The sequence below is a fragment of the Rhipicephalus microplus genome, unplaced genomic scaffold (genome assembly GCF_043290135.1).
Source record: "Rhipicephalus microplus isolate Deutch F79 unplaced genomic scaffold, USDA_Rmic scaffold_224, whole genome shotgun sequence".
Classification (NCBI taxonomy): Eukaryota; Metazoa; Arthropoda; class Arachnida; order Ixodida; family Ixodidae; genus Rhipicephalus; species Rhipicephalus microplus.
The window spans coordinates 215,001-225,000 of record NW_027464795.1 but is presented as its reverse complement, the minus strand read 5'-3'; the positions used below and the strand labels follow the sequence as shown (position 1 = coordinate 225,000).

At 60.3% G+C, this 10,000-nt stretch overlaps 1 non-coding gene across 1 annotated transcript; it reads right to left on the bottom strand.

Annotated features, from left to right (window-relative positions):
* Positions 1-949: 949 nt before the first annotated feature.
* Positions 950-2,764, bottom strand: LOC142792527 (small subunit ribosomal RNA). The gene has a single exon (XR_012890996.1). It is a non-coding gene; the product is annotated as a small subunit ribosomal RNA (ribosomal RNA).
* Positions 2,765-10,000: the final 7,236 nt, after the last annotated feature.

Sequence of the window (10,000 nt, the reverse complement as noted above, 5' to 3'; positions counted from 1 at the left end):
CGTTCTTCCGTGCTTCCTCTTTCGGCAAGTCGTTGCGGCACCTTCCCAAAGCGCGCAGACCCGCTAATCGCGACGAGCGCGACGTGGCCGTGCCGCCTTTCCCTCGGCAGCAAGCAAAACGCCTGGCAACGTCGACGCTCCCCTAACCGCGATCTCGCACCGTGTTTCGTGTGGCGAATTCAAAAGCCGGCCGGCGCTGCTGCAACCATTACGGTCGGTACGCATACGCCGCGGAGGGCGGGACGGTCATCGGAGCGTGCGGTTCCTCCATCGAGTACTGCGCACCTCGGCCGTCGCATCGCCGTGCCATGACCGGCCGCGCGTCAACGCGAACCGGTGCCAGCGAGATCCCTCGCCTGCAAGAACCGACCGGCAGCCTCCGTCACCCGAGGACGCGGAGGCGCTTGCCGCGGACGGCGGGACGGTATGCACTGGTGCACAGCGGACCCGTCACATCGCCAGTTCCTTGACCGACCGCCGACGCTTGTGCCGTTCCTCTCGTACTTGGCAGTCGCCGCGCGATTGTCGGGTCTCGTTCTTGCACGCTCGAACGGTCGGGAGGGCACTCGGCTGGCGTTTCGGGAACGCGCAGCCTCGCCTTCTACCGACGTAACCACGACTCGCCGTTCGCGCTCCGCCGCTCCTGTTTACAGTACTAGGCGGTCCCGCAGCGGTCGGGTCGCGCATTTCGAGCGCTTCGAGCCACGGTGCAGTGGCGGGTCGAAAGCCGACCTATGAGTGCGTTGCGCCGTTTGTACCCGCGTCCGCCACCTGGCCGACCGTCCAAGGTCGCGGTGTTGGCGTCCGCTGGGCGCAACAATTTGTCACGGGGTGCCGCTCCACATTCAGGCAGCCCCGTGGGGAAAAGCCGACCCCGCGTCCAAACGGGGTCAGCGGCAGAAAGTGTCGGGCGCAGACGCAGCTGAGGCGCTCACCCTTCACAATCCGTTAATGATCCTTCCGCAGGTTCACCTACGGAAACCTTGTTACGACTTTTACTTCCTCTAAATGATCAAGTTTGGTCATCTTTCCAACAGACCGGCGCAACCGAAAGGCCGCGCCGGACATCGGTCCGAAGACCTCACTAAATCATTCAATCGGTAGTAGCGACGGGCGGTGTGTACAAAGGGCAGGGACGTAATCAACGCGAGCTTATGACTCGCGCTTACTGGGAATTCCTCGTTCAAGGGGAACAATTGCAAGCCCCTATCCCAATCACGAAAGAAGTTCCACGGGTTACCCAGTCTTTTCAGACAGGGATAAAGACACGCTGCTTCCTTCAGTGTAGCGCGCGTGCGGCCCCGGACATCTAAGGGCATCACAGACCTGTTATTGCTCTGTTTCGTGCGGCTAGGAGCCGCTTGTCCCTCTAAGAAGGTTGTAAGGTGCTGGGAACCCCGCACCTATTTAATAGGCTAGAGTCTCGTTCGTTATCGGAATTAACCAGACAAATCGCTCCACCAACTAAGAACGGCCATGCACCACCATCCACCGAATCAAGAAAGAGCTCTCAATCTGTCAATCCTCCCAGTGTCCGGGCCGGGTAAGTTTTCCCGTGTTGAGTCAAATTAAGCCGCAGGCTCCACTCCTGGTGGTGCCCTTCCGTCAATTCCTTTAAGTTTCAGCTTTGCAACCATACTTCCCCCGGAACCCAAATACTTTGGTTTCCCGGAAGCTGCCCGCCGAGTCATTTGAGTAACTCAGGCGGATCGCTGGTTGGCATCGTTTATGGTCAGAACTAGGGCGGTATCTGATCGCCTTCGAACCTCTGACTTTCGTTCTTGATCAATGAAAACATTCTTGGCAAATGCTTTCGCAGTAGTTCGTCTTGCGACGGTCCAAGAATTTCACCTCTAGCGCCGCAATACGAATGCCCCCGTCCGTCCCTCTTAATCATTACCTCGTATTCCAAAAACCAACAGAACAGAAACGAGGTCTTGTTCTATTATTCCATGCAAGTTTATTCAGGCGACTCGCCTGCGTTGAGCACTCTAATTTTTTCAAAGTAAAAGCACCGGCCATCTCGAGGCACACAATGAAGTGCACCAAGAAAGAACCGGCATGATGTTCAGTCCGAGCCGTCGCATCGGGTAGATGCACTACTCGTCTGGAACTGAGATCCAACTACGAGCTTTTTAACCGCAGCAGCTTTAGTATACGCTATTGGAGCTGGAATTACCGCGGCTGCTGGCACCAGACTTGCCCTCCAATTGATCCTCGTTAAAGGATTTAGAGTGTACTCATTTCAATTACGGGGCCTCAAAAGAGTCCCGTATTGTTATTTTTCGTCACTACCTCCCCGTGCCGGGAGTGGGTAATTTGCGCGCCTGCTGCCTTCCTTGGATGTGGTAGCCGTTTCTCAGGCTCCCTCTCCGGAATCGAACCCTGATTCTCCGTTACCCGTAACAACCATGGTAAGCAAGTAACCTACCATCGAAAGTTGATAAGGCAGACACTTGAAAGAAACGTCGCCGGCTCGTGGCCATGCGATCAGCACAAAGTTATCCAGAGTCACCACACAATACGGGCCGAAACCCGATCGATCTTGGTCTAATAAAAGCACCCGTTACCCAAAGGGCTCCAGGCTCACTGCATGTATTAGCTCTAGAATTGCCACAGTTATCCAAGTAGGAAGAAACGATCTAAGGAACCATAACTGATTTAATGAGCCATTCGCGGTTTCGCCTTATTTCGGCATGTACTTAGACATGCATGGCTTAATCTTTGAGACAAGCATATGATTACTGGCAGGATCAACCAGGTAATCGTTCGACTGCGCGTCCGTCCTCGCCCTCGGCGGGCCGGACGCAGTCTGTGTGCGGCGGAGGCCACCTTCAGGCGCCCCAACACGCTTATTTTGCACTCCGAGATGACGGCGTTCGAGCTCGCTACGGCACAACCTTCCCGAAAGACGAGTGGGAGCCGTGCGGCAAGAAGCACGTTCATGCTCGCTCTTTTTCGTTGCATCGACTCGGTCGCGCCGTGCGGGTTGCCCAAGCCCGCTGCACTGTCGGTGGACCGGCCGGAACTAGCAACGGAGCCGAGACTGCAAAGCCGCCAGACGACGGGTCACGCCCGCGTCTTCGGCGCTTTCGCATCTGAATCGCCCGAGGACGACACGGAACACACCTCGATATCGTGGTAAAACGGCACCGTCCGACAACCAGCCCCTAACGCATCAAGCGGATGAGGCTGCAGACGACTGCCGTGGATTCCCCTGGAGCAGACCCGAGGACACGCTTGACGAGGCCGAAGCCCGCCGCATATCAGACACCCGGTCGCTTTCGCGTACGCCGCTCACGAGAACCCCCACATAATAGCAGCGATAAGTACCCAGACCTCCTTGGGCCCTAATACGAGCGTACTCGAGAAAATTTCACCGCGGGTGTGCCCCGAAACGTGTGGCATGTTGAGCGTGCCACAAGTCTACGTCGCTCTCAAACCCGCCGAGGTCGTAGAATTTGCGACCCTACTCACGAAATTCCCACCGAGGATACGGCCGCAAACGTACCGCACCTTGGGTAGGCCACGAGTTTGTGCAACACTACGCTGACGGCACAGCACCGAGGTCGTGCGCGCACGCACGGGAAAATTCCGCCGCGGTTTCTGCCGAAAACGTGAGGCACCACGACTCTCCGCAAGTTCGCGTCGACTGCGAAAGACCGAAGTCGTGAACGACGTGTCCGCTACTCGCCGCCGACACGCTGGACACCAAACGTACAACGACTCGACGGCGTCGTAGAGGCCCACGACGCGGTTTTCCTTAACGACGTCTCGGCGTGGCACCGACAGGTTAGAACGGCCGACCAACGTTCCCTGTCCGCCGTTCGGCTCAGTCGAAGGGCTCGGCGACTTCGGCAACGCTGCGAAGCCGCACGGTGACGCACGCCATGTCCCCATTTTTTTTTTTCTTTCTGCGTCTGCCGGGGTGCCCCTATAATAGCAGCGATAAGCACCCAGACCGCCGTGGGTCGCTCGCCCCGGCTGACGTGGTTTTTCGTACTCCTGCGGCGGTCGCCGTCAAGCACGTCCAAATACGCTACTTTCGTGGGCGCATTCACGCTCTTTCGCTTCGCCGGAGTGCCAGCACTCACTCTGCCAAAAACGGCGAACATCCGAGCGGCGGTTCCCACTTTTGCGTCGGCGTCGCAAACCCCGCCCCGGCAGACGAGGTTTGCCGTACTCGTGCGACGGTGGCCGGCGGGCACGTCGAAAGACGCCGATATCGTGCGCGAATTGGCGCACCTTGGCTTCACCGGAGTGCCGCCACTGACTCCTCCAAAAACGGCGAAGATCCGAGCGGCGCTTCCCACTTTCGCATCGGCGTCCCGAACTCCGCCCCGGCTGACGCGGTTTACCGTACTCGTGCGACGGTCGCCGGCGAGCACGTGGAAAGACGCCGATATCGTGCCCGAATCGGCTCCGTTCGGCTTCGCCGGAGTGCCAGCACTGGCTCGGCGAAAGACGACGAACATCCGAGCGACGGTTCTCACTATTGCGTACGCGTCGCAAACCCCGCCCCGGCAGACGCACTTTGCCGTACTCGTGCGACGGTCGCCGGCGAGCACGTAGAAAGACGCCGATATCGTGCCGGAATCGGCCCCGTTTGGCTTCGCCGGAGTGCCAGCACTCACTCGGCCACAAACGGCGAACATCCGAGCGGCGGTTCCCACTTAGCCGTCGGCGTCCCGAACTCCGCCCCGGCAGACGCGGTTGCCGAGCTCGTGCGACTAGCGACCGCGAAGCCGTCTCGCGACGCCGCTTTCGTGCGCGGCTCCCACTGCGACCTGGGTCACCCGAGGTCGACGAGCAAAAAAGAATGTCGAAAAAATTTTTTTTTTTTTTTTTTGCGTCTGCCGGGGTGCCCCTATAATAGCAGCGATAAGCACCCAGACCGCCATGGGTCGCTCGCCCCGGCTGACGTGGTTTTTCGTTTTCCTGCGGTGGTCGTCGTCAAGCACGTCCAAACACGCCACTTTCGTGGGCGCATTCGCGCTCTTTCGCTTCGCCGGAGTGCCAGCACTCACTCTGCCAAAAACGGCGAACATCCGAGCGGCGGTTCCCACTTTTGCGTCGGCGTCGCAAACCCCGCCCCGGCAGACGAGGTTTGCCGTACTCGTGCGACGGTGGCCGGCGGGCACGTCGAAAGACGCCGATATCGTGCGCGAATTGGCGCACCTTGGCTTCACCGGAGTGCCGCCACTGACTCCTCCAAAAACGGCGAAGATCCGAGCGGCGCTTCCCACTTTCGCATCGGCGTCCCGAACTCCGCCCCGGCTGACGCGGTTTACCGTACTCGTGCGACGGTCGCCGGCGAGCACGTGGAAAGACGCCGATATCGTGCCCGAATCGGCTCCGTTCGGCTTCGCCGGATTGCCAGCACTGGCTCGGCGAAAGACGACGAACATCCGAGCGACGGTTCTCACTATTGCGTACGCGTCGCAAACCCCGCCCCGGCAGACGCACTTTGCCGTACTCGTGCGACGGTCGCCGGCGAGCACGTAGAAAGACGCCGATATCGTGCCGGAATCGGCCCCGTTTGGCTTCGCCGGAGTGCCAGCACTCACTCGGCCACAAACGGCGAACATCCGAGCGGCGGTTCCCACTTAGCCGTCGGCGTCCCGAACTCCGCCCCGGCAGACGCGGTTGCCGAGCTCGTGCGACTAGCGACCGCGAAGCCGTCTCGCGACGCCGCTTTCGTGCGCGGCTCCCACTGCGACCTGGGTCACCCGAGGTCGACGAGCAAAAAAGAATGTCGAAAAAAATTTTTTTTTTTTTTTTTGCGTCTGCCGGGGTGCCCCTATAATAGCAGCGATAAGCACCCAGACCGCCATGGGTCGCTCGCCCCGGCTGACGTGGTTTTTCGTTTTCCTGCGGTGGTCGTCGTCAAGCACGTCCAAACACGCCACTTTCGTGGGCGCATTCGCGCTCTTTCGCTTCGCCGGAGTGCCAGCACTCACTCTGCCAAAAACGGCGAACATCCTAGTGGCGGTTCCCACTTTTGCGTCGGCGTCGCCAACCCCGCCCCGGCATACGCGGTTTGCCGTACTCGTGCGGCGGTGGCCGGCGGGCACGTCGAAAGACACCGATATCGTGCGCGAGTCGATGCTTCTTGGTCTCGCAGGAGGGCCGCCACTCACTCCTGCAAAAACGGCGAAGATCCGAGCGGCGCTTCCCACTTTTTCGTCGGCGTCGCAAACCTCGCCCCGGCAGACGCGCTTTGCCGTACTCGTGCGACGGTCGCCGGCGAGCACGTCGAAATACGCCGATATCGTGCCCGAATCGGCCCCGTTTCGCTTCGCCGGAGTGCCAGCACTCGCTCGGCCAAAGACGACGAACATCCGAGCGACGGTTCCCACTATTGCGTACGCGTCGCGAACCCCGCCCCGGCAGACGCGGTTTGCCGTACTCGTGCGGCGGTGGCCGGCGGGCACGTCGAAAGACGCCGATATCGTGCACGAATTGGCGCTCCTTGGCTTCACCGGAGTGCCAGCACTCACTCGGCCAAAAACGGCGAACATCCGAGCAGCGGTACCCACTTAGCCGTCGGCATCCCGAACTCCGCGCCGGCTGACGCGGTTGCCGAGCTCGTGCGACTAGCGACCGCGAACGCGTCTCGCGACGCCGCTTTCGTGCGCGGCTCCCATTGCGACCTGGGTTACCCGAGCTCGACCAGCAAAAAAGAAGGTCGAAAATTTTTTTTTTTTTTTCTGCGTCTGCCGGGGTGCCCCTATAATAGCAGCGATAAGCACCCAGACCGCCGTGTGTCGCTCGCCCCGGCTGACGTGGTTTTTCGTACTCCTGCAGCGGTCGCCGTCACGCACGTCCAAATACGCCACTTTCGTGGGCGCATTCGCGCTCTTTCGCGTCGCCGGAGTGCCAGCACTCACTCTGCCAAAAACGGCCAACATCCGAGCGGCGGTTCCCACTTTTGCGTCGGCGTCGTAAACCCCGCCCCGGCAGACGCGGTTTGCCCTACTCGTGCGACGGTCGCCGGCGAGCGCGTCGAAAGACGCCGATATCGTGCGCTAATTGGCGCTCCTTGGCTTCTCCGGAGTGCCGCCACTCACTCCTCCAAAAACGGCGAAGATCCGAGCGGCGTTCTCCACTTTCGCATCGGCGTCCCGAACTCCGCCCGGGCTGACGCGGTTTACCGTACTCGTGCGACGGTCGCCGGCGGGCACGTCGAAAGACGCCGATATCGTGCCGTAATCGGCCCCGTTTGGCTTCGCCCGTGTGCCAGCACTCACTCGGCCAAAAACGGCGAACATCCGAGCAGCGTTTCCCACTTTCGCATCGGCGTCCCGAAGCCCGCCCCGGCAGACGCGGTTTGCCCTACTCGAGCGACGGTCGCCGGCGATCACGTCGAAAGGCGCCGAATTCGTGCACGAATCGATGCTTCTTGGTCTCGCAGGAGGGCCGCCACTCACTCCTGCAAAAACGGCGAAGATCCGAGTTGCGCTTCCCACTTTTTCGTCGGCGTCCCGAACTACGCCCCGGCTGACGCGGTTTACCGTACTCGTGCGACGGTCGCCGGCGGGCACTTCAAAATACGCCGATTTCGTGGGCGCATTCACGCTGTTTCGCTTCCCCGGAGTGCCAACACTCACTCTGCCGAAAGCGGCGATCATCCGAGCGGCGGTTCCCACTTTTGCGTCGGCTTCGCAAACGGCGCCCCGGCAGACGCGCTCGTGCGACGTACTCGTGCGACGGTCGCCGGCGAGCACGTCGAAAGACGCCGATATCGTGCTCGAATCGACCCCGTTTCGCTTCGCCGGAGTGCTGCCAGTCACGGCGCAGAAAACGGCGAACAAGTGTTTTTTTTTTTTTTTTTTCCTAGAATTTGTGTTATAGAAGGCACATTTGATATCGGACGATAATTTTCAACTTTATCACGCGCACCGATTTTCGTGTAGAGGTTTGCAAGTTTATGGGAATTTCTCCACTTGGAATAATGCGATTTAGTAGTACTACGAGAACTTCATGGATGTACTCAAGGGTACGGGGCAAGTCAGTTACGTCAACACCTGCAGATTTTTTACACTTCAAACTGAAAATTGTTGGTTGTGAGTCCTCGTGTGATATTAAAGGCCGATTCGCTAACACATAGAACAAAGAAAGAAAGGAAGAAAAAACGCCCGCGCTCGCTCAAGAAACCTGGGTTCGCAACAAGTGGCAACAACAAGCAACCGAGCGAGTGCGCCAAAACCCGTGGCGGCCGAACAAACGCGAAGTCCCAACCGCGTCAGCCGGGGCGGCACGGGACAGGAAAAATCACTTCAGCCAGGGCGGCGGGGCACCGAATAAACCTCGTCACCTCGTCGCAGGATAAAAGAGGAAACAAAAAGTCTAAACAGCGTCTGCTGGAGCGAATGCGTAATAAAACAACAACAACAACAAAAAAAAAAAAACACCCGCGCTCAAGAAGTCTGCAATCACCACAAAAGGCGACTGTGACCGAGCAGCGTCAGCCGGGGCCGTGCGGAAACGGAAAAACCGCGACTACCGGGGCGTCGAGGCACCGAAAAATCCACTTCAGCCGCGGCGAAAAAAAAAAACAAAAAGAAAGACGGAGGGGGGGGGGGGGGGAACCACGTCTGCCGGGGCGAAGGAAAAAAAAAAAACGCGTCTGCCGGGGCGAGCCCGGGTGCGGCACCACCGGGAAAACTGTGGCAAACAGACATGGCGATCGAGTGAGTGGGCCGCCAGCCAGGCTCAGCCAAAAAGTGCAAAGTCCGAACTGCGTCAGCCGGGGCGGCAAAAACCACGTCAGCCGGGGCGGCACGAAACCGCGTCAGCCGGGGCGGCGCGAAAACTGCGTCAGCCGGGGCGAAAGAAAAAAAAAAAAACGCGTCTGCCGGGGCGAGCCCGGGTGCGGCACCACCGGGAAAACTGTGGCAAACAGACATGGCGATCGAGTGAGTGGGCCGCCAGCCAGGCACAGCCGAAAAGTGCAAAGTCCGAACCGTGTCAGCCGGGGCGGCAAAAAACCGCGTCAGCCGGGGCGGCGCAAAAAACCGCGTCTGCCGGGGCGGCACGAAACCGCGTCAGCCGGGGCGGCGCGAAAACTGCGTCAGCCGGGGCGAGCCCGGGTGCGGCACCACCGGGAAAACTGTGGCAAACAGACATGGCGATCGAGTGAGTGGGCCGCCAGCCAGGCTCAGCCAAAAAGTGCCAAGTCCGAACTGCGTCAGCCGGGGCGGCAAAAAACCGCGTCAGCCGGGGCGGCGCAAAAAACCGCGTCTGCCGGGGCGGCGCGAAAACCGCGTCTGCCGGGGCGGCGCGAAAACTGCGTCAGCCGGGGCGAAAGAAAAAAAAAAACGCGTCTGCCGGGGCGAGCCCGGGTGCGGCACCACCGGGAAAACTGTGGCAAACAGACATGGCGATCGAGTGAGTGGGCCGCCAGCAAGGCTCAGCCAAAAAGTGCTAAGTCCGAACTGCGTCAGCTGGGGCGGCAAAAAACCGCGTCTGCCGGGGCGGCACGAAACCGCGTCAGCCGGGGCGGCGCGAAAACCGCGTCTGCCGGGGCGGCACGAAACCGCGTCAGCCGGGGCGGCGCGAAAACTGCGTCAGCCGGGGCGAGCCCGGGTGCGGCACCACCGGGAAAACTGTGGCAAACAGACATGGCGATCGAGTGAGTGGGCCGCCAGCCAGGCACAGCCGAAAAGTGCTAAGTCCGAACTGCGTCAGCCGGGGCGGCAAAAACCGCGTCAGCCGGGGCGGCGCGAAAACCGCGTCTGCCGGGGCGGCACGAAACCGCGTCAGCCGGGGCGGCGCGAAAACTGCGTCAGCCGGGGCGAGCCCGGGTGCGGCACCACCGGGAAAACTGTGGCTAACAGACATGGCGATCGAGTGAGTGGGCCACCAGCCAGGCTCAGCCAAAAAGTGCTAAGTCCGAACTGCGTCAGCCGGGGCGGCAAAAACCGCGTCAGCCGGGGCGGCGCAAAAAACCGCGTCTGCCGGGGCGGCACGAAACCGCGTCAGCCGGGGCGGCGCGAAA